Raw genomic sequence first — 25,779 nt, 5'->3', positions numbered from 1 at the left:
TAGCTGCCACAGAAACATCCATCCAAGGTAAATGTCACTCAACGATGGCAATAAGCCAGTACACTAAATACAATCACATTTCTCCAAATATTCCGTTTTCAACCAAAAAATGCACACATTGTCATTTTTTTAGTTTCAAAGTACACAAGTTACCCAATATATGTGGTGACAAATTGTAGCTCCAGTGTACAGGAGGTTGAGAATAGTGAGGTAATGAATTAGGTATCAAGGTCGCAGTGGTGTGCTGGCAGGCAGGAAGGTGGTTTGAAGTGTGTCTACTTCAACACCAGGAGTGTCCGGAATAAGGTGGGTGAAGTTGCAGCATGGGTTAGTACCTGGGACTTCGATGTTGTGGCCATTTCGGAGACATGGATAGAGCAGGGACAGGAATGGTTGTTGCAGGTTCCGGGATTCAGATGTTTCAGTAAGAACAGAGAACATGGTAAAAGAGGGGGAGGTGTGGTATTGTTGGTCAAGGACAGTATTACAGTTGCAGAAAGGATGTTTGGGGACTCGTCAACTGAGGTAGTATTGGCTGAGGTGAGAAACAGGAAAGGAGGTCACCCTGTTGGGAGTTTTCTATAGGCCTCTGAATAGTTCCAGAGATGTAGAGGAAAGGATTACAAAGACGATTCTGGGCAGGAGCAAAAGGAACAGGGTAGTTGTTATGGGGTCTTTAACTTTCCAAATATTGACTGGAAACACGATAGTTTGAGTACTATAGATGGGTCAGTTTTTGTCCAGTGTGTGCAGGAAAGTTTCCTGACACAGTATGTAGATAGGCCAACAAGAGGCGAGGTCACATTGGATTTGCTACTGGGTAATGAACCAGGCGTTAGATTTGGAGGTAGGTGAGCACTTTGATGATAGAGACCACAATTCAGTTGTGTTTATATTAGCGATGGAAAGGGATACATGTGTACTGCAGGGCAAGAAGTATAGCTGGGGAAAAGACAATTATGAGGCAATTAGGCAAAATTTAGGATGCACAGAACGGAGAAGGAAATTGCAAGGGCTGGGCACAATTCAAATGTGGAGCTTGTTCAAGGAACAGCTACTGCATGACCTTGATAAATATATACCTGTCAGGCAGGGAGGAAGTGGTCGAGCAAGGGAACCATGGTTTACTAAAGAAGTTGAATCTCTTGTCAAGAGGAAGAAAGAGGCTTATGTAAAGATGAGGCGTGAAGGCTCAGCTAGGGCGCTTGAGAGTTACAATTTAACCAGGAAGGATCTAAAGAGAGAGCTAAGAAGAGCCAAGAGGGGACATGAGAAGTCTTTGACAGGTAGGATCAAGGAAAACCCTAATGTTTTCTATAGGTATGTCAGGAATAAAAGAATGACTAGAATAAGATTAGGGCCAGTCAAGGACAGCAGTGGGAAGTGGTGCGTGGTGTCCGAAGGGATAGGAGAGGTGCTAAATTAATATTTTTTGTCGGTATTTACACAGGAAAAAGACAATGTTGTTGAGGAGACTACTGAGATACAGGCTATTGGACTAAACAGGATTTAGGCTCAGAAGCAGGAGGTGTTAGCAATTCTGGAAAGTGTGAAAATAGATAAGTCCACTGGGCCAGATGTGATTTATCCTAGGATTCTCTGGGAAGAAAGGGGGGAGATTGCAGAGCCTTTGGCTTTGAACTTTATGTCGTCATTGTTTACAGGAATAGTGCCATATTGGAGGACAGCAAATGTTGTCCCTTTGTTCAAAAAGGGGAGTAGAGACAACCTTGGTAATTATAGACCAGTGAGCCTTACTGCGGGTTGTGGGTAAGGTGTTGGAGAGGATTATAATAGATGGGATTTATAATCATCTGGAAAGGGATAATTTGATTAGGGATAGTCAACACGGTTTTGTGAAGGGTTGGTCATGCCTCACAAATCTTATTGAGTTATTTGAGAAGGTGACCAAAGAGGTGGGTAGAAGAATAGGTTAGTAAATTTGCAGATTACATTAAAGTCGGTGGAGTTGTGAATAGTGAGGATGATGTTGCAGGTTACAGAGGGACATAGAGAAGCGGCAGAGCTGGGCTGAGAGGTGGAAAATGGAGTTTAATGCCGAAAAGTGTGAGGTGATTCACTTTGGAAGGAGTAATAGGAATACAGAGTACTGGGCTAATGGTAAGATTATTGGTAGTGTAGATAAGCAGAGAGATCTCAGTGTCCATGTACACAGATCCCTGAAAGTTGCCATCCTGGTTGATAGGATTGTTAAGAGGCATATGGTGTGTTGGGTTTTATTGGTAGAGGGATTGAGTTTCAGAGCATGGTTCCATTGTTTAAAAAGAGCACAAAGGAAATGCCAAACATAGCCAATCAGCCTCACTTCGATGGTGGGCGAATTGTTAAAATCAATCTTGAATGATCAGATAAATTGACATTTAGAGGTCATGTTGCAGCTGTACAAAACTCTGGTGCGGCCACACTTGGAGTATTGCATAAAGTTCTGGTCGCCGCATTATAGGAATGATGTGGAAGCATTGGAAATGGTGCAGAAGAGATTTACCAGGATGTTGCCTGGTATGGAGGGAAAGTCTTATGTGGAACGGCTGTGGGACTTGAGGTTGTTTTCATTAGAGAGAAGAAGGTCAAGAGGCGACTTAATAGAGACATACAAGATGATCAGAGGATTAGATAGGTTGGACAATGGGAGCCTTTTTCCCCAGATGGTGATGGCTAGCATGAGGGGGCATAGCTTTAAATTGAGGGGTGATAGATATAGGACAAATGTCAGAGGTAGGTTCTTTACTCAGAGAGTAGTAAGGGCGTGGAATGCCCTGCCTGCAACAGTAGTAGACTTGCCAACTTTAAGGGCATTTAAATGGTCATTGGATAAATATAAGGATGATAATGGAATAGTATAGGTTAGATGGGCTTCAGTTTGGTTTCACAGGTTGGTGCAACATCGAGGGCCAAAGGGCCTGTACTGCTCTGTAATGTTCTATGTACTATGGTCTATAATCATTAATTAACCACACAGTGTGTTAACCCTAGTCCATTCTATTTTTACCTCTCTCTGTGCATGCATTGTATGCATTGTTTTTAAATCATGCTCATTTCCTCATGATATGCGAGCACATTGTTGGCTATTCCTTTCATAAGAATTTATTAATAGGGTGATGTTCATTCTGTAGCAAGTGCTGGTTCCAAAGATACTGTTGTGGCTGATTCGTGCCTGTTGCTGGGGAACAGCAGGCCTCTGGGGCCATAAGACCTTAAGCTGATGGTCACTCTGGACTCTGGGCAGGTGGTAAGATCATTTCTTCCTGATCTTCTGCCTGAAATAAAGGCACAATGTTTCCAGTTATACAATGAGTAAAAGGATAGTTAAGGAGAAAAATGGTACCTATCAGAGATGAAGAAAGGAGCGTCAGTGAAGATGCAGAGGATATGGGAATAATTTTAAATGATTTCTTTTGTCTCTGTATTCACACAAGAAAGGGATGGTATGGATATTTTAACGTAAAAGGAGCAGTGCAAAATGTTGGACGAAATAATCATACCAAGTGAGGAAGTACTAGAGGAGTTAGAATCAGTGAAAGTGGGTTAGTTGCCAGGACCAGATGGATTGTTCCCTAGGATTGTGAGAAGGTCAGGGAGGAAAAAAAATGTGCTCTGAGGATTATTTTACAATCTTCACTAGACACTGGTGAGGTGTTGGAGAACTGGAAGAATGCAAGCATGGTTCCATTGTTTAAAAAGAGCACAAAGGAAATGCCAAACATAGCCAATCAGCCTCACTTTGATGGTGGGCGAATTGTTAAAATCAATCTTGAATGATCAGATAAATTGACATTTAGAAAGGCATGGGCTAGTCAGGGATATTCAGCATGGTTTTGTTAAGGGAAGTTCATGCTTTACAAATTTGATTAAATTCTTCAAGGAAGTGACAAGGAAGATTGTTGAGGGTAATCCAATGGATGTTGTCTGCATGGATTTTAGTGAGGCCTTTGACAAGGTCTCGGTGACAGACAGGTCAAAAAAGCAAAAGCCCATGGGATGCAGAGTAATATGTAGAAATGGATCCAAAGTTGGCTTAATAACAGGAAGCAAAAAGTAATGTTTGATGACTGCCCTTGCAAATGGAAAGCTGTTTCAAGTAATGTTCTGTAGGTCTCAGTGTTGGGACCCCTGATGTTTCTTTTATACATTAATGGTCTAGACTTAGAATCATAGAATTCATACAGTGTAGAAGCAGGCCATTCAGCCCATCAAGCCCACAGTCCAAAGAGCATCCCACCAGACCCAAGCCTTGACTCTAACCCTGCATTCCCTATGACCAATCCACCCAGCCTGCACATCTTTGGACTGTGGAAGAAAACAAGAGCACTGGGAAGAAACCCATGCAGACACAAGGTGAATATGCAAACTCCACACAGACTTTCACCCAAGAGTGGAATGAAACCAAAGCCCCTTGTACTGTGAGGGTATTGTGAAATGAATGTGGGGGTAACAATTGGGAAATTTGCAGACAGGACCTAAATTGGCCATGTATTAGATGGTGTAGAGGATAGCTGTAAGTTCCAAAATGATATAGATGGGTTAGGGAAGATGGCAAGAATGTGGCAGATGGAATTCAACTCTGATAAATGCGATGTAATGCATGTAGGCAGGTCAAACAATAAAAGGGAATACACAGTAAATGGGAATATACTGATGAAGTGAAAAATCTTGGCATGCCAGTGCACAGGTCCCTAAAGGTAGCACTACAGTTGGAGAAGGTTGTAAAGAAGTCTTACAGAATGTTCTCTTTTATTGGCAGAAGTATAGAATACTAGAGTAGGGAGATAATGATGAAATTGTATAAGACAGTGGTGAGGCCACAACTGGAGTATTATGTGTAGTTCTGATCACCACATTAAGGAAAGGATGCAACTCTAATGGAGTGAGTCCAGAGAATATTTACTAGAATGCTGCCAGGGTTAGAGAATTGTAGTTATAAGGACAAATTGGAGAGGTTGGAGTTGTTTTCCTTTGAGCAAAAAGGGCTGAGAGGTGACATGATTGAGGCATACCAAGTTGTGAGGGGTAGAGATAGACTAGGCAGTAGGAAGTTGTGTCCCTTAGAAGAAAGTTCAAAAACCATGGATCATATATTCAAGCTAAGTAGAAGGATTAGAAGGGATGTGAGAAAAATTTGTTTATGCAGAGGGTGGCAGGGTGGCTTGGATTTTCTGCCTGAGTTGGTGGAGGAAGCAGAGACCCTAAACTTTCTAATAAGTACCTGGATCTACATCTTAAATGCTATAAACTGCAGAGCTAAGGACCATGTGCAGGGAGATGGGATTAGAAAGGGCATCTGGGTGTCTTTGTGTCAGTATGGATAAGATGGGCTGAAAGGCCCCGTTCAGTGCTTTATCACTTCTCTGGTCCTAGAGTTCAAATGGCTGTCAGCCTGTGGACAAAGCCACTTACAACAGAGTTAGAGGTCACATGCCTAAACCAGCTAGGGCACAATTTATAATAGTATTTCTCCTAACAGACGTAGTCAGGGATTAGGGCAGAGACATAGAAAACAGAAACTAGAGTAAGCCATTCAGCCATTGTCACTGCCTGCCACTGGAAAAAGGACCACTCATTGCTAATCTTTGTTTCCTGTCTGCCAAACAGTTCTCTATCTTTCTCAGTATGCTACATCCAATTCCATATGCCTTCATTTCGAATTGAGTCAGTTAGGATAGTATTCATTGGAGTTCAGAAGCGTGAGGGGTATCTCGCAGTAACCTATAAAATTCTAGCAAGATTAGACAGGTTAGATGCAGGAAGGATGTTTCAAATGGTGGGGGACTCCAGAGTCAGATGTCATAGTTTAAGGATAAGGGATAAGGACCGAGATGAGGAGAAATTGCTTCACCCAGAGAATGGTGAACCTGAGGAATTCACTATCACAGAAAGGGCTTGAGGCCAAAACGTTACATGTTTTCAAGAAGGGGGTAGACGATGTTCTTGTGCTTAAAGTTTTTAGGGGGTATGGGCAGAGAACAGGGCCGGAGCATTGAACTCAATGATCAGTCATAATCATATTGAATGGCAGAGTAGCCTGAGGGGTTGAAAAGCCTATTCCTGATACTACCTTCTGTATTTCTATATTACATGTTAATCTGTTGTGAGGGACCTTATCAAAAGCCTTCTGAAAGTCCAAGTAAACCACCACTGATTTATCAACTCTACCAGTTATGTCTTTGAAACATTCCAGGAGATGTCTCAAGCTTGACTTCCTTTTTGTAAATCCATTCAGGATAAATTGTATCTGTTAAACGAAATATTTGTAGCAATTTTTCTGCATAAAAATGTATTTAAATGATATATTCAATTGTTTTGCCATAGGAGTCCTCAAGTATACTAGCAATGATGTATTTTGAATACACTCAAATGAAGTATCTGAGTGGCATCAAAGTTGGATGGCATCCTCTACAAAATATTCAGGGAACTGGCAAAGGAATAATATTTTTTGTTCATATCTTTGGAGTTCTGTAATTATGTGATCTATATCAAAGAAGGGGTGGTAATAGTGCATAATTTTCTTGTCTTGCTCCCGCATTTAAAAATGTAAGGAAGCTTAAACAAGGCATTAAAGTCCCATTGAAGCCTAACAACCAAAATGTGAAACATGGCTAAGAGCACAAATAATAAAGAAAAATTAGCACAAATTTAAAAGCAATAACTTAAGATTTAAAACCTTCAAGCAGTGAATAAAAACCGAAAGAACTGTGAATGCTGTTAATCAGAAACAAAAACAGAAATTGCTGCGAAAGCTCAGCAGGTCTGGCAGCATGTGTGAACAAAAATCAGTTAGTGCTTCTGATCCAGTGATTCCTCCTCAGTTCTGAGGAAAATTTCTGTTTTTGCTTTCCTTCAAGCAGTGAATTGAATATGACTGAAGGATTTCTATTTTGAGTTAAGCTCATAAGGATGTATATTCTTTGAATTTTTAGAAAACAGTGAACAATGTTTCATTATTTTACATTTTGAATGTCTAAGGCTCACAAAATTAATGTGGGAGGTTGGCAAGGTGAATGCAAAACAGACTGTAGCATCTGCAGACCATGCCACTTAACTGATTTGTCAGAAGTAATCAATTTTAAGGAAACAATTATTTAATGACTTAACAGAAAACTGAGAGGGTGTAATCTTACCAGGCTATGAGTACAGGTGGAATGACTGATAGTATTGGTTGAAATGTTTAGTGCAGCATATTTCAACATTGAGCTTGTTTTGTTGTATCAGTATGCTTTTTCTCCCCACGTGGCATGATGAAGCTCTTGATAGGGACCTCTGAGTTCCCAACTGAGACACTTTATAGATGGGCCGAAGGGTTAAAAGTTAATGATGATATTTGACAACTGCATGAAAAAATAGATTGTATAGAATGGAAAAATAGGCTGGGAAAGTTAATGATGATGCTCGACAAGCTGAATGACTTTAAATGAGACGAAGATGACACCTGCAGCTTGTTTTCCTGCAACTGTGTGTTCTGTACTAGCCAGCAGTTTTGTTTTCTGACTGCTGTTCTCTTTGCTGGCTGTTAGTTACACAGCTTAAGAGGGAGAGAATTTTGTTCCGAGTCACAGCACTTCACCTCGGACGAGGATCGAGAGTGGTACCAGAAACAACCTCAGCCTCCAGACCGGCCATCAATGGAGGGGTTCCCGGCAGGCAGAGGGGTATGAGGTTTATTGTTTTTCCTTCTTTTTATTTACACTATAAATGTCCTTGCTTTTTTGCATTTTTTAAAATTATTAGCCAATAAATATTTGTATTTAAGAAAATTACTGTTGTCGAGCCTTCTCTTAACTATATTCAACTGAATCCGAAAAGAACTGCTTGGATACACTCTGTGATCCAAGACATTTACTAAACATCTTGACCAACTCACCATGACTTGAGATCTTACCATACAAGCCATATAAACTAGTCATTGGGAAAACTCAACATGGAAACAAAACTAAGAAATATAGGACTAAAATCACGTGCCGAGCCAGGCTGCATCTCTGGATGGCTCTATTTCTGTCCTCTTGTGAGTTGCTTTGCTCATGAAATGTAGAGAAGCAGGTAATATGAAAGTAGATGGCGCAGTTATTATTGCTAGTATAGTCGGGGTATGAGTACTCACCAGGAAATTGGGCAGAGGGCTTTGCAACGCTGGTTTTGTCACAGGTTTGGGGTTGGTGAGGAAGATGTTGCAGTCATTAATGACAGCGATAGGGCACGCACCGTGGAGGGATTGAGTTGCAGTAACAGAGATATTAAGAGGGAGATATCAGAGAAAAATTGTGCCACTTCAACTGGTGGAGTGGAGAAAGACATTAACCTTCTTCCGACGACCATTCCTTCAGACAGCTGAGATTGCTCTAACCTGGATGGCCACCTTGAACCAGGCTGACATGGCCTAGGGTCATGGTCTCCACTGTTGGTCTGGAGGGGGGAGGAAGCTGCAGCTGGACACCAGCTTCAGGTCGATGCCCATAAAGCAGTCTGCCAATGTCCCCCTGTCGGCTATGCCTGGGGCAAACCGTGCAAGAGAATTCCAGACAAACAGTGCTTGTCCGGATACACAAGGACCTTTTAAATATGACACAGGCCACAGAGATGCTTGTCAATTCCAGATTCTGCAGTGAGTGGTGAGTTGTTTCTGGAATGATGCCTGGGAAAATGGGGCAGAAATCAGATCTGAGAGATACCCTCGGGCATGGTAGGCAATTAATGAATGAATCTGGTAAGATATAATGAGAAAACATGCTGGGGCGAGCAACAAAATAACCTCCAAAAAACTTGATGCATCTTGGATTTAGCCAAAAGAAAACAAAAGAGTTACTCCTATATTTCTCAGAGACAACAAAGTGTGGACTGGATGAACACAGCAGGCCAAGCAACATCTTAGGAGCACAAAAGCTGGCATTTCGGGCCTAGACCATTCTAGGCCTGAAACGTCAGCTTTTGTGCTCCTTAGATGCTGCTTGGCCTGCTGTGTTCATCCAGCTCCACACTTTGTTATCTCGGATTCTCCAGCATCCGCAGTTCCCATTATCTCTGTTCCCTATATTTCTCAGTTTTGTTTAGATAAACATGGTGAATATCTTACTTACAATAGGAACATAGGACTTAGGATCAAGAGTAAGCCATTTGGTCCTTCAAATCTTTAAGACTGACATTGTTGTGATCTAAACACCACCACCTTGTCTGCTGATATAGGACATCCTCCTCCCCAGGGCCAACAGCGCAAGCCACAACACCAGACCAGATCAGGCTAGTCTGACATTGACACTTGAGTTAGAACATTCTCAACTGTCTAAAGGAAATTATCGAGTAGAATGCAGTATCAGACTGAGGGAGATTTTTATCAGAGCGAGACTGAAGCAGAGTGAGTTGTTGGAAATTTGGAGGCATAGTGAAAATTCAGGATACAGGGAGAAAATAACTGTTTTTAACTAAAATTCACAGCAAGAAACAAAATGTTTGGAGTGCCAAGTGAATGGGAAAGGAAATAGGAACAGATCAAAAGGCCGAGCCGCACTGAAAACAGCAATAACCTTCCTTAATGAGTCCAGGGTGACAGCTGAATAATACAGATTAGCGAAATGCAGGTAGTGCAAGAGGCCCCTTTGCCATCCCTTCTCTGATTGATATACTGGCTTGGATACTTTTGAGGGGGACAACTTTTCAGGTATAACAGTGGAAGCCAAATCCTAGATACCATGGGTTGTTCTGGTGCAAAAGAGGAGTATAAGAAGGGTGGCATGGTTACAGTGATAGGGGATTTGATTATAAAAGGAACAGATAGGTGTTTCTGCTGCTGCAAAAGAGGTTCCAGGATAATATATTGCCTCCTGGGGCCACAGTCAAGGATGTCTCAAAACAACTGAAGAGCACTCTGAAGGGGAAGTGTGAACAGTCAGAAGTCATGATATACTTCAGTACCATTGACATGGGTTAAAAACAGGAAGGGGCCCTAATAGCAGACTACATGGAGTTATGATGTAAATTAAAACATAGGGCCTCAAAAGTAGAAACCTACAGATTACTGTCAATGCTGTATGCTAGTGAAATTTGAAATAATAAGATATACTCGGTGAATATGTGACTGGGCAAATGGTGTAGGAGGGAGGGATTCAGATTTCTGGGATTTTGGGACTGGCTCTGCAGAAGGTGGGACCTGTGTCAGAGGGACTTGTTGCATCTGGGATACTGAGACCAAGGGCTTTGAGAAGGTGAGGTGTTTTTTACTGCCTTGAAACAAGATTAAAATGTCAGGTGGATTGGAACCTCAGCAGATAGAGACAGGGGAGGGGGAGATAGGACAGAAACACATAACAGAAAAGTAAACAGGAAAAGTGGAAGGCAGAAAGATCATGGGATAGAACCAAATAGGACCATGGGGCAATATAAAGCTAAAATGACTAATCAAATTAATGCACAGTCTAAAGACTTGTGTCTTAACGTGTGGAGCCTTTGCAATATGATAGATGAATTAGCAATACAAATCAATATAAATAGTCATGGCTTCAGAGTAAGAGAGGATGGAAACTGAACATCCACTGGTATTCATTATTTAGGAAGGATAGATAGAAAGAGGATGGAAGTAAGGTAGCATTTTTAGGAAGGGAGTAAAACAATTCAACATTGAGGAGAGAAATTGGATCAGAAATTCATAATTTAGAATCCATTTAGGTGGAAGTAAGAAACATCAAGGAGGAATAAACATTATTGGGACACTGTAAAGGTCCAAAATATAAGTGGATATGTCAGGGAAGGCATTAAACAAGAAATCAGAGATAAATGCAGTAATGGTGCAACTGAAATCATGACTGACTTTAATTTACTTACAGATTAGACAAGCCAAATTAGCAATGGGACTGTGGAGGAGGATTTCCTGAACTGTATACATGATAACGTTTTTCATACTGAACAGAACCAATTTACGGGCAGGCTATTTTAGACTGAGTGAGGTATCATGAGAAAAGATTAATTAGTAATTTTGTTCTTCAGGATACCTTGGAGAAGGGCAACTAAGGTACGATGGAATTCTTCACTAAGGTGGAAAGGGAAGCAGTCAAAGCCAAAACTGGGATCCTGAATCTAAATAAAAGGAATTACATACATATGAGGCTTGAATTGGCAAGGATGGATTGGGGACCTTTACTAAAACGGTTGATAATGGATAAGCCCAAAAAAGAAGAAGGAAGATAGATCAAACTTGATTTCCAAAATCATTAAGGATAGCATTAGTTCCAAAGAAGAGGCATAAAGTTGCCTGTAAAAGTTGCCACCCTAAGGATTGGGTGCATTTTATCATTCAGCAAATTATGTCAAACAATTTGACAAGAGGGAGAAAGTAAAGTATAAATGGAAATTTTCAAAGAACACAAAAATTGACAATATTTTCCATAAATATGTGAGGACATAAAGATTGGGAAAGACAAATGTGCGTCCCTTATAACGAGCAATTGGTAAAGTTGTAATAGGAACAAAGAAATGGTAGAAAAATGCATACTTTAGTTCTGTCTACACAAAAAGAGCACAAATTACCTCCCAGAGATGTTAGCGAACAAAAGGGTCCTGTGAAAGGGTAGAATTGAAGTAATCTGCATTAGTAAGAACATAATGCAAGGAGAATTAATGCGATTAAAGGCTGATGAATCACAAGTGTCTGATAATTTATATCCCAGAATACTAAATAAGTAGCATTAGACTGGTGTCAGCAGCTGACATTCACATACTGGGCTAGGTACCGCTGAGTAAAGGTTATCCCCTGAGGTCTGGGGCCTGATTACAGCTATGGCAAGTTTCCTGGCTTTTTGTCTGCACAAAGGGGAGGTGATGGTATTATCATCGGACCAGGTAATGTTCTGGGAACCTGGGCTCAAACCCTGCCATGGCAGATAGTGGAATTTTAATTCAATAAATATCTGGAAATAAGATTGTTGGGGGAAACTCACCTGGTTCACTAATGTCCTTTAGGAAATGGAATCTGCTGTCCTTACCTGGTCTGGCCTACACAATACTCCAGGCCCACAGTAACATGATTGGCTCTTAACTGCCTTCTGTACAATTAAGAATGGGCAAAAAATGCTGACCCAGCTAGCAACACCCTCAGTCTATGAATGAACTGAAATAAAAACGACAAGTCAACAGTAAGAGCCTAGTCTCTCTGGCTGAGGGGCAAAGTACAAAAGGTTAAGGCAAAGCAGCTGGGATGCTGTTAGCATCTATGTAGACTCAGGGCGGATGAATGCTATGAAGGCAAGCAAAGGGCCCAGAATTGCAGTTTGGTCCAGTCCACTTACTACATGATTATAAAAAGTCCTTGCTGGGACATTACAGTGATAGTTACTGATGCAGCTTACGTTGAAATGCAAAAGCATCCTGTACTCGGATCATTGGTGAGCCCTGCGTCTTACTAGAAGCTGGAACGTGTCCGATGTCAATGGATATGGACATGGGATGCATGTGACTGGAGTCCATTGTGTGTGTCCTGTAATGTTCGTGCTCAATTTCCTGTATGGAGGTCTCTCAGAGCAATGGCGAGCTAAGTCCACCAGGTGCTCGCATTGTTTTCCTTACCGCATTCTGCCAATGTTGAGATTGTTTAACATGTTTGGGAAGTTAGGAGTGTGAATATTAAGGGGGCGAGTTGGCAAAAATTGACTAGAAATTGGCAGCTGGTCACTACCTAGGGAGAATCTCACTATGCTACCTGAGGAAAGCATAAGAAATGTCATGAATTGCTCCTGACATTGAGATGGACCTCACCACGCTGTTTGCCTTATTCTGCCACACTTGTTGCCATAACTCATGTCGCTCAGGCCCATATAGGATTCTGCCCAATGACTTTGTTCATGCAGGGAGCTGATTGACCAAAGCTAATCAAACAATTCTCTCTCCCAATCCCATTCTTCCCTTTTCAAAAACCCAGGCACTAATTAACAGTGATCATCTGTATTCTTACCTGAATTACTTGTTTTCTTAGCACCTATGTCCTGTGTTAACTTTGAAATAATGTCCTCCAGTACTATGCTCCTAGCTAAGATTGATGTATTGCCACCATCTATAACACACAATTCTGCATCATAGCTTAATTTTCACTGTTTTTGAACTCTCTCTGGTGCAATTTTCCAAAAACTTGTGCATAATGGTAGAATGTCGTTAAACAGCAGGATTGAATTTTGTTAACTCTGCAATTATATTGAAGAATTATATTGACTAACAACGTACAAATAAATACCTCGTTATCAGATATTACTATCTTCTGTTGCACCATAATCAACATCCTTTGATCATATTACCCATTGCAATATGCATTACCTTCCATTAAAGGCATCTGTTGATTTTACTACTAAAATTAATTAGATGATACTTTGAGTCCTGTTTAATTATTTTAATCAACCTTTCAGACATGTTATATCACAACTCCAGTGCAGGTGCGACCACAACTGGACCGATAACTCCGCCACAAGCTCTGAAACTTTGCCACAACTAAGCAAATGTTTTTCAAAACAGAAATGTTGAGGTTTCTGATGAACAACTGGCCAGTCAGAGGTTTATTTAGCGTGAGAGGTCATCTCTTAAAGTCTTCCTTTCTTTCCAATGTGCTGAAGATTGTCTAGGAAATGTGTTGCAGGCACCCCCCATGTCTTCAGATGTCTTCCTCAAAGTAGTTGCAGTAAAGGCAATGATAGCTAAGGTAGTTCTGTTTGCCTGCAATGTCAGGAGGATTATCAAACTCTCAACATCAGATAGGGACAAAAATTTCAAACATTGTTAATTTCACCTTCAGGATTCAAATATGGAGCAGGAAGCTTCACTCACTTACATTGGAGCAACAATAGGGAATGCTGCACTTCATTTATCTTTCTTTCTTCACAACACATGACTGAAGACCTCCATTCCAGCTCTCTTAATAATTACCTTAATTATTACACCAGTACTTCACTTCTCGTTCTGAAACAGACACTCAAATGGGACTCATTTTACCTTTTATTGTCAAACCATAAAAATAAAGGAAATCAGCAGCTGATTTTACAGCTCTCTTAAATTCTCTTTCCTAATGGAAAGTCATGTCCAGGTCTTCATTGATCTCTTCATGCCAACCATCATCATTTATCACTTACTAGCCTTGGCTCAGTAATCAATTTCTCTCAGGATTTCTTCCTTTCACAATTTGTTTCCCATTCCTCTCCTTGACTGCATCTAGATTCTATATTTCACATAACCTGCACAGAATTAATTTCAGAATATGCTGCTTATTCACTATATTTCTCTTTTTCTTGAAGCTTTATTTTTAATCATAAAGTTGCTTTGGCTGATGATTTTTTGGTGTATTGTGAAACATGTTCTTTTGCTGAATTTCGCATACACATCTCTAACCAGTCATTGATGTTGACTTAATTTTTTTTATTCTCTGACCAATTATCCAAAGATTCATTGTCCTCCATCAATTAATTTTCTCACTTTAATATACTAATTACCCTGATGTACAAATCTTTCTTAAATGGTAATTTAACCCTAGTGAAATTCGGCATTGTCCTAATTTGGATAGCTTCTATAACATGCCCTGACACATCATTCAAAACACCAATGTTAACCTTCATTATTCTCTGCCTCTTATCATAACTACATCAGCATTCGTTTCAGTCAGACTGTCTGGGCTGGCGTTCTTTTCAATTTAGAGAAAAACCAGGGAGAATAAAATGAAATCTTTTTCGCGACCTATTGATATTCCAAAGGTTATTCCTTTAATGAGAGGTTATTTCAGAATTGAAATAATTATGTTCTGCTGTGCACAACATCAACAATTATCTGTTAAGAAGTATAATGTTAAAAAAGATTTGTTCAAGATCATTAATAAATGAGAGAACTTGCATCAATTTCACAATAGGATGTTTAATATTCTCAGTCACACAAACCTAATTGTCCTTGGACAAGTATTAATCAACTCATATAAGCAAATGACTCTTTCACAAATGTGACCTCACAGTTAGAATGAAATCACTAATATAATGGTTTGCCACAAACCATTAAATGGTCCCAAACATTTTATATGAATTACTTTAAATATTGTCACTTATTGTTTTGATGAGTAGGATAGCCATGCTGCATTCAACAATGCTTCATGAACATCAGTAAGATGAAATAGAACATAGAACATAGAACAATACAGCGCAGAACAGGACCTTTGGCCCTCGATGTTGTGCCGCCCTGTGAACCAATCTAAGCCCCTCCCCCTACACTATACCATCATTATCCATATGCTTATCCAAGGACTGTTTAAATGCCCCTAACGTGTCTGAGTTAACTACATTGGCAGGCAGGGCATTCCACGCCCTTACCACTCTCTGAGTAAAGAACCTGCCTCTGACACCTGTCTTAAATCTATCACACCTCATTTTGTTGCTATGCCCCCTTGTACGAGCTGAAGTCATCATCCTCAGAAAAAGACTCTCACTGTCCACCCTACCTAAGCCTCTGATCATCTTGTATCTCTCTATTAAATCCCCTCTTAGCCTCCTTCTCTCCAATGAGAACAGACCCAAGTCCCTCAGCCTTTCTTCATAGGGCCTGTGCTCCAGATCAGACAACATAGAACATAGGACATAGAAAAGTACAGCCCAGTACAGTCCCTTCGGCCCACGATGTTATGCCGTGGAATAATCCTAATCCAAAACTAAAATAACCTAACCTACATTCCCCTCAATTCACTGCTGTCCATGTGCATGTCCAGCAGTCGCTTAAATGTCACTAATGACTCTGCTTCCACGACTACCACTGGTACACTATTCCATGTGCTCACAACTCTCTGAGTGAAGAACCTCCCTCTGACGTCTCCTCTATACCTTCCTCCTAACACTTTAAAACTATGACCCCTCGTGGCAGTCAATCCTGCCCTGGGGAAAGGTCTCTGGCTATCGACTCTATCCATGCCTCTCATTACCTTGTACACTTCAATCAGGTCACCTCTCTTCCTCCTTCTCTCCAGAGAGAAAAGTCCGAGCTCAGTCAACCTCTCCTCATAAGTCAAGCCCTCCAGTCCAGGCAGCATCCTGGTAAACCTCCTTTGCACCCTCTCCAAAGTGTCTACATCTTTCCTATAATAGGGCAAGCAGAACTGGACACAATATTCCAAGTGTGGTCTCACCAGGGTTTTGTAGAGCTGCAGCATAGCCTCGCGGCTCTTAAACTCGACCCCCCTGTTAATGAAAGCCAAAACACCATATGCTTTCTTAACAACCTTATCCACCTGGGTGGCAACTTTGAGGGAGCTATGCACTTGAACACCAAGATCCCACTGTTCCTCCACACTGCCGAGAATCCTGCCTTTAATCCTATATTCAGCATTTAAGTTCAACCTTCCAAAATGCATCACTTCACATTTATCTAGGTTGAACTCCATCTGCCATTTCTCAGCCCAGCTCTGCATTCTGTCAATGTCTTGCTGAAGCCTGCAATAGCCCTTGACACTATCAACGGCACCTCCAACCTTTGTGTCATCAGCAAACATACTAACCCACCCCTCAACCTCCTCATCCAAGTCATTTATAAAAACTACAAAGAGCAGAGGCCCAAGAACAGAGCCCTGCAGGACACCACTCAGCACTGACCTCCAGACAGAATACTTACCATCTACAAACACTCTCTGCCTCCTGTCAGCCAACCAATTCTGAATCCAGACAGCCAAATCACCCTGCATCCCATACTTCCTGACTTTATGAATGAGCCTGCTGTGGGGAACCTTATCAAATGCCTTGCTAACCATCCTGGTAAATCTCCTCTGCACCTTTTCCAATGCTTCCACATCCTTCCTGTAATGGGGCGACCAGAACTGCTCGCAATATTCCTTGTGAGGCCGTACTAGCATTTTGCACAGCTGCAGCATGACATAACGGCAGCGGAAGTCAGTCCCCTTACCAATAAAACCTAACACACCGTAAACCTTCTTAACAGCACTGTCAACCTGGGAGACAACTTTCAGGGATCTATGTACATGGTCACCAAGATCCCTCTGCACATCCATACTACCAAGAATCTTTCCATTGACCCGGTATTCTGCCTTCCTCTTATTCCCAAAGTGAATCGCCTCACATTAATGATTCTTATTGAGAAAATTATATGGACCGGTACATAACAATCACTGGATTCTTCTACAAATAATACCATGAGATCATTTCATGTGAACCACTGGAACACAACACAAATGAAAGTACAAACTGAAAAATCTTAGCAAGAGATTTACAAGCTTTGTCCATTTTGAAATCTTAATTATGATAACTTCAAATAAGCCATATAAATTTAGTTTCATATTGAGCCAATTTATGTCTTACCTTTCAGTATGTTTCTGTCTGCAATCTTTGGAAGAACTCTTTTTTTTGTACTTAAATTTCAATTTAAAATAGTGGAGTTATTGACATTTCATCATTAAGATGACACCAAAGCTATTGCACTAGCTGTGGGAATACAAACCAAGCAAATCCCCAAGGGTGAGTCCTGGTCCTGGACTGGTTAGTTAATTTCCCCTGAAATTATTGTGACATGATTACAATCAATCTCAGTGTCATTTCACAGGAGGGAAGAGATTGACGAATGTCCCTAATCTCGTCATAGAGTAGAGCCAAGCGATAACCATCCGCAAATACAAATATAAGGGTATTAAAGTAAAAGAAAGCTTTAATTTGAAAAGAAAAAATGCATTTTTGAGTACCATTCAAACACATAAAAACTGATATTCATGTGTAGGTCTGTACACAAGCATGCTTCAGTGGTACCAAGAGAGAACAGACTAGGGAAGAAAATAATCAGCAGACACCAGTATAGGGAAAGGTTACTAAAGTTAACCCTGATTGTTTTCTGCTGTTATGGGGCATTGTTTATTAGCTAAACATTTCTTATGGAAGACGCTCCAAAAACAAGGTCTATTAAGTGTAACTTCTGTGCGTTTCAACTTCCTAATGAGGCAGCTTTTTCTTTTCAAATAAATTCTTCATTAAGATCATGTGAAAGAAATGAATTAGAACAAGAAGGCTTATGATAATTGTAAGAATCATAGAGCAACAAAGAACACGTTTGCGTATAGAAATGCAAGGAAGAAATGAAAAAAATAAATTAGGAGGCATAAAGATAATATGTATGACAATATATGAGTTTTTCAAGTACCTCCAAGGGTTGCAATTTCACTTTCTGTGAGGAAGGGAGGTGTTTAATTGGAGCCATCCTAGGAATAGTTCAGAGTGAGAGACAAGGACCCCAGAGTGCTGAGCATGACTGGTTAAATTATCTGCCACAGTGCTCTGACCCTTAGTTCCAATAGTAACAAAAAGTGTAAAACAAGAAAACACATTCCCAATATACCATCAACACTAATTCATACCCCTCCACTCACCCTTCATGCTTCCTGATAACTACCATGCTAACCTATTCTACAATTGGAAATGGCTTAGGGTTAGGGTTGAACAATTGACCTTGTGTATGTGGATTTTTGAAAACTGTTTCTTGAAGTACTACGTAAATAGGCCTGCCCTTGAAACCCCTAAGAAACGTTAACTCTGCTTTCTCTCCACAAATGCTGTCAGACCTGTTGAGTTTTTCCAGTAATTTCTGTTTTGGTATCTGATATCCAGCATCCACAGTTTTTTTCTTTTAACATCTTTAAATGAAGCGAATGGAAAAGCAGCAGGATCACAAAGTTTATCAAGAAACCAACAAAGTCGCCAGCCCTCAGAAGCTATATACTCCTTTATCCTTATTGGACTGGTCAATCTATCCTCCCAACCTCTAACTTGTTTCTGTGATTGTGAAAGCCAAATGAATCTGTGTTAAAATCCGAGCATTTTTTGAGGTTTTACTTAGATAAGGTTGAGTACAATGGGACTACCCTCTTTCTTTATAAAGCTCAAAAAATCCAGCATCATTGTGCATTCTATCACTGCGTATGAACAGTTATGCACTGAAGTGAAAAGTGTCTTCTTCCAGAAAAACTTGTTGCAATCAAAGGAGGAGTGAGAACACAGGAGATATTGAATCCTTCTTCACCTGTCCATAATAGTAATGAGCTGACATCACAAACTGCTGCAGTCCATATGTCCAGTGCTGGTAAGGAAGGATATTTGATTTTTTTAAACCTGTGACAGTGGAGGAATGATGATATTGTTCTAATAGAGAGTGAATTCTTAAACTGGTGTAAGTGATCATCATCAAATCGGGTTGCTTTCTCTTTGATGATGTCAAGTTGCCTGAGTATTCTTGGAACTGCACTCATTCAGGCCAGTGGAGAGTATTCCATCATGATAATAAAATGTGAGGCTGGATGAACACAGCAGGCCAAGCAGCATCTCAGGAGCACAAAAGCTGACATATCGTGCCTAGACCCTTCATCAGAGAGGGGGATGGGGTGAGGGTTCCGGAATAAATAAGGAGAGAGGGGGAGGCGGACCGAAGATGGAGAGAAAAGAAGATAGGTGGAGAGAGTATAGGTGGGGAGGTAGGGAGGGGATAGGTCAGTCCAGGGAAGACGGACAGGTCAAGGAGGTGAGATGAGGTTAGTAGGTAGATGGGGGTGCGCCTTGGGGTGGGAGGAAGGGATGGGTGAGAGGAAGAACAGGTTAGGGAGGCAGAGACAGGTTGGACTGGTTTTGGGATGCAGTGGGTGGAGGGGAAGAGCTGGGCTGGTTGTGTGGTGCAGTGGGTGGTGGGGATGAACTTGGCTGGTTTAGGGATGCAGTTGGGGAAGGGGAGATTTTGAAACTGGTGAAGTCCACATTGATACCATTAGACTGCAGGGTTCCCAGGCGGAATATGAGTTGCTGTTCCTGCAACCTTCGCGTGGCATCATTGTGGCACTGCAGGAGGCCCATGATGGACATGTCATCTAAAGAATGGGAGGGGGAGTGGAAATAGTTTGCGACTGGGAGGTGCAGTTGTTTGTTGCAAACTGAGCGGAGGTGTTCTGCAAAGCGGTCTGCAAGCCTCCGCTTGGTTTCCCCAATGTAGAGGAAGCCACACCAGGTACAGTGGAAGCAGTATACCACATTGGCAGATGCGCAGGTGAACCTCTGTTTAATGTGGAATGTCATCTTGGGGCCTGGGATAGGGGTGAGGGAGGAGGTGTGGGGGCAAGTGTAGAATTTCCTGCGGTTGCAGGGGAAGGTGCCGGGTGTGGTGGGGTTAGAGGGCAGTGTGGAGCGAACAAGGGAGTCACGGAGAGAGTGGTCTCTCCGGAAAGCAGACAGGGGTGGGGATGGAAAAATGTCTTGGGTGGTGGGGTCGGATTGTAGATGGCGGAAGTGTCGGAGGATGATGCATTCTCACACACCACCCCACCAACCTCCGGATACAACGCATCATCCTCCGACACTTCCGCCATCTACAATCCGACCCCACCACCGAAGACATTTTTCCATCCCCACCCCTGTCTGCTTTCCGGAGAGACCACTCTCACCATGACTCCCTTGTTCACTCCACACTGCCCTCTAACCCCACCACACCCGGCACCTTCCCCTGCAACCGCAGGAAATGCTACACTTGCCCCCACACCTCCTCCCTCACCCCTATCCCAGGCCTCAAGATGACATTCCACATTAAGCAGAGGTTCACCTGCGCATCTGCCAATGTGGTATACTGCATCCACTGTACCCGGTGTGGCTTCCTCGACATTGGGGAAACCAGGCGGAGGCTTGCAGACCGCTTTGCAGAACACCTCCGCTCAGTTTGCAACAAACAACTGCACCTCCCAGTCGCAAACCATTTCCACTCCCCTCCCATTCTTTAGATGACATGTCCATCATGGGCCTCCTGCAGTGCCACAATGATGCCACGCGAAGGTTGCAGGAACAGCAACTCATATTCCGCCTGGGAACCCTGCAGCCTAATGGTATCAATGTGGACTTCACCAGTTTCAAAATCTCCCCTTCCCCAACTGCATCCCTAAACCAGCCCAGATCGTCCCCTCCCCCCACTGCACCACACAACCAGCCCAGCTCTTCCCCTCCACCCACTGCATCCCAAAACCAATCCAACCTGTCTCTGCCTCCCTAACCTGTTCTTCCTCTCACCCATCCCTTCCTCCCACCCCAAGCCGCACCCCCATCTACCTACTAACCTCATCCCACCTCCTTGACCTGTCCGTCTTCCCTGGACTGACCTATCCCCTCCCTACCTCCCCACCTATACTCTCTCCACCTATATTCTTTTCTCTCCATCTTCGGTCTGCCTCCCCCTCTCTCCCTATTTATTCCGGAACCCTCACCCCATCCCCCTCTCTGATGAAGGGTCTAGGCCCGAAACGTCAGCTTTTGTGCTCCTGAGATGCTGCTTGGCCTGCTGTGTTCATCCAGCCTCACATTTTATTGTCTTGGATTCTCCAGCATCTGCAGTTCCTATTATCTCCAGTATTCCATCATGCTCCTGATTTGTACTTTGCATATTGACCAGGCACTGGGAAAGCATAAGACGAATTACCAGCCTCTGACTTGATCTTGCCATCACTGTATTTATCTGGCTGGCCTCGTTATGTTTCTAGCCAATGCTAACTGTAAGGATATAGAGTGTCGTCAATTCAACATTAGTAATGCCAAGGAATGTCTAGTATCTCTCTTTTTGAAGATAATCATTGCCTGGCATTTATGAGATCCAAATATTTTTTGCTACTTATTAGCCAAAGATTAAATGCAGTCTTGTATGTGACTGTGGATTACAGTAATAACTCGTGAATGTTACTAGACTCTGCAATCGTCAGCAAATACTCCCTCTTCAGACTTCAAGATGGTAGAAAGGCCACTGAAAAAGTAGCTGAAGATGTTTGGCCCCAGGGCACTACATTGAGGAACTCCTACAACAATGTCCCAAGACCAAAATCATTTATCTTCAACAAATACACATTCACCTTCATGCTAAACATGATTTCAACTAATGCAGAGTCTTTCCTGACTCAATTGATTTAAATTTTCTAAGGCTTCTTGATGTCACATTCAGTTAATTATAATACAAAACTCCTCAGCCCTGGAGTTCAGCTTTTTCGTCCATATTTGCAACAAGGCTGTAATGAGGCTAGAAGGTGTGTGGTCATGGTAGAACCCACACTGAGCATCAGCGAGTAGGTTGTTGCTGTGTAATTGCCACTTAAGAGCGCTGTCAATGATATTTTCCATCACTGCTGACAATTGACAGCAGACTGATGGGGAAGTAATCAATTAGGTTAGATTTGTCCTGCAGTTATGGACAGAACACAACTGGAAAATTTTCCATGTTGTTCAAGAGATGTAAATACAAAAACAAATTTTGCAGAGGTGTAACCACATACTGTGGAGCTCGAGGAACACAGCAGGCCAGGCAGCATGAGAGGAACAGGAAAGTTGGCGTTTTAGGTAGCTAGTTTTGGACTAAGGCCTTGTTTAAATTACACATAGGTTCCTTAGTTCTATGAATAGAGGCATAAAATACAAAATCAAGGTCTATGCATTAAAATTTGGAGATTATTACTTAGATCTCAGACTGATGATTTTGATCAATTCTAAGCTCCACACTTCAGTAATGATGTCATGTCTCTAAGAGAGCTCAAAGGAGATTTTCCAGAATAGCTCAAAAGATGAGGGTCTTAAGTAATGTATGAAAATATGAAATGGTGAGATTGTTACCATAACAGCAGAAAATGTTAAGGTGTAATTTAATAAAAGTATTCAAAATCATAAAACATTTTGATAGCAATTATTTCCACTGGTAAGATTGGTGATCAGAAGGCAAAGAATTATGGTAGTATTCAAAAGATTCAGGAGTTAGACGAGGGTAAAAGATTTAATTTGATTATTGAAAAGACAGAGGAAACAAATTTAATCATAATTTTCAAAGTCATCATAGGCTAAATGGACTAGCCCATAAAGACTTTCCTATGGTTTTTATATTCTATGATCATGCGTGGAATCACAACAATACCTTTACTTAGAATTGTTGTTCGTAGTTGCTCAACACAAAGCTGATTATCCCCTGATCAATATGAATATGCTTTCATAAGAATGAAATATGCATTGCGTACTTTTGTTGTTAGCATTCCTTCCTGAAAATGGGTTTCTCTCGTTTGTTATTTTATTCAACCGTCAGCTCCTTGTATTTCAGTCAATTGAAATTGTAACTAGTTTCTAAGAATTTATTCAAAAGATGTGGGCATCACTGGCTACTCTAGCATTTTTTGCTAGTCCCTAATTGCCCTTTAGAAAGTGGTATTCTCTAGCATCCATTGCTCTTTTTTTTGTGTGGTTAAAGTTGCAGGTTTGGATGGTGCTACTGAGAGAGATTTGCTAAGTTGTTGCTGCGTATCTTAAAGATGATGCACTCTATTGCCATTGTGCATCAGTTGTCAGGAGAGTAAATGTTGAAGGTGGAGAATGGAGTGCCAGTCAGGTAAGCTGCTACATCCTGGGTTGTTTTTTAAATTTAACTCATCCAAAGGGATGTAGGTTTTGCTGTTGATTAGGCCAATATTTATTGCCTATCACTAACTGCCTTAGAAAAAGGTTGCGTTGAACTGCCTTTTCGAAGTATTGCAGTGCAGGTAGTGTTGGAACAGTCATAGTGCTATTAGATAGGGAGTTCCAGTATTTGACCTTGTGGCCAGGAAGGATTAGTGGTATAGTTCTATGCCAGGATGGTGTGCAGGCTGGAGCGGAATTCACAGATGAATGTGTTCTCATGTACCTATTATTCTTAACGTTCCATATGATAGCGGTCACAGATTTGGAAGGTGCTGTGTGAAAATCTTTGGTGAGTTGTTGCAGTGCATCTTGTAAATGGTAGACATTGGTGCCACTGAGCATTGGTGATGAATATTGAAGGTGCTAGATGTGAATTCTGTACTCGGCAGTTACTAGGCTCCACTCAGAACTAAAGAACATATAAACTTGGTGCTTATTGCAACCCAATACGGATACTTTATTCAATAGAGATAGCAAGAACTGCAGATGCTGGAGTCAGTGCCCACATGGTATGGAGCTGGAGGAACACAGCAGGCCAGGCAGCTTCAGAGAAAGCTCCCGACCTGAAACATTAACTTTCCTGCTCCTCTGGCGCTGCCTGGTTTGCTGTGTTCCTCCAGCTCCACGCAGTGTTGTCTCTATTTTATTCCATAGCTGTGGACTCTGTAAAAGCTCAATAGTAATCTTAACAAGTCTGCAAAACTGGCTGATGACTCAATGTGATCCACTAGTGCTCATGTGACTCACCTCTTAAGCAACACTGTCCCAACATAATATACACCAACTATAATACATAACACCCCTTTCCCCTTTCCCTTTAAACAAATAACCCCAGTACTTACATAGTTCGAAATATAAATTATATGTACAGCCAACAAGATTACATATATGGACATGATACATAATTTCCATTCGATAAAACAAATAGGAGACACTTATCAATAAGAGAATCTATTCAAGTGCCAGTTTCATGCTGGCTGATTTCATAATCTTTGTGTAGGATTCACATTAGGAAAGACAGTGTAATGGTTTAGAGACAGTGAAAAGGTGAAGAGAGATGGTAGCAAGGTAGAGCTGAGCCTCTTCACTTGTACCTATGGAATCTGAGACAATATTTTCTGATATTGCTGATGGATAGCATCAGAGATTGTAGAAGACCAATTCTTTAGGGATGTCAGAGGTAATAGTGCAAGAGTAACAAGTCAACCGACCGCAAGTGATAGCAAGAACTGCAGATGCTGGAGTCAGAGATAACATAGTGTGGAGCTGGAGGAGAACAACAGGCCAAACAACATCAGAGGAACAGGAAAGCTGACATTTCGGGTCAGGACCCTTCTTCGACCCTAAACATCAGTTTTCCTGTTTCTCTGATGCTACCCAGCCTGCTGTTTTCCTCCAGCTCCACACTTTGTTACCACTGCAAGTGATTCTCTAATTACAACTATTTAGATAAGAATGGGTCCAGGCAAGTGCAGTTGCATCTAACTGCATGACAGTGGAAAAGCCTCGGAGGAAGATGGTATGGTCAACTGTGCGAGAGGCTGAAGATGGATCAAGAAAGATGATATGGGATAGGTTTCCATCTCAGTCACATAGATACCAGTTTATGGCTTTTATAAGTGAAGCTTACATTGGAGGTATCTCTTGGGAAGTCTGATCACATCGATGCAATTATACCGCTTCAAAATTAAATACTAACAAAACATGGGCATTTAGTCACTGTTATACAATTACTATTACATTACGTGCCATTTTAAATTATAAATTTTGAAAAGTTCAGTTACAGAGAAGCTACAAACACATGGCACATTATAATTAATTGTAAAGGCATAGAACATCCCCTGGTAATAATTTAACTCATTACTTTATTATCATGTTCTACCTCAAAACATTAACTGTAATTATCCACTGCCTTCACTAGGCAGAGAACGGCCTTTGGCAGTTTACTGCTAATAGAAACTCTAAATAATAATCAGGAGAATTCTGTTTACATCAATTAAAATATACTAGATGGGCCACTGTTATACATTTAGATTTCTTGTAATTAAACCACATAGTCCTGACTGGTTGTTCTTAAGGTGGAAGGTTTATATAAGAACTTTTAAATATTAATGATAATGCAATTGGTGTTTGATGATATCCAAAGTACAATGGCCTTTGAGATTAGAACCATCACAAGAAATTATTAAAGGACAGTGCCTTACAAAGACAAGAATAAATGAGGTAAACCAATCTTTGACCTTTCCCTTGACTTCAGAAATCATTCTTACAACACATAAACTATTCTTCATTGATTATATCATCCGAATAGAGGGGTCCAATTAAACAT

This window comes from Stegostoma tigrinum, chromosome 13, assembly GCF_030684315.1.
Source record: "Stegostoma tigrinum isolate sSteTig4 chromosome 13, sSteTig4.hap1, whole genome shotgun sequence".
NCBI lineage: Eukaryota > Metazoa > Chordata > Chondrichthyes > Orectolobiformes > Stegostomatidae > Stegostoma > Stegostoma tigrinum.
Note: the sequence above shows the minus strand (reverse complement) of the source record.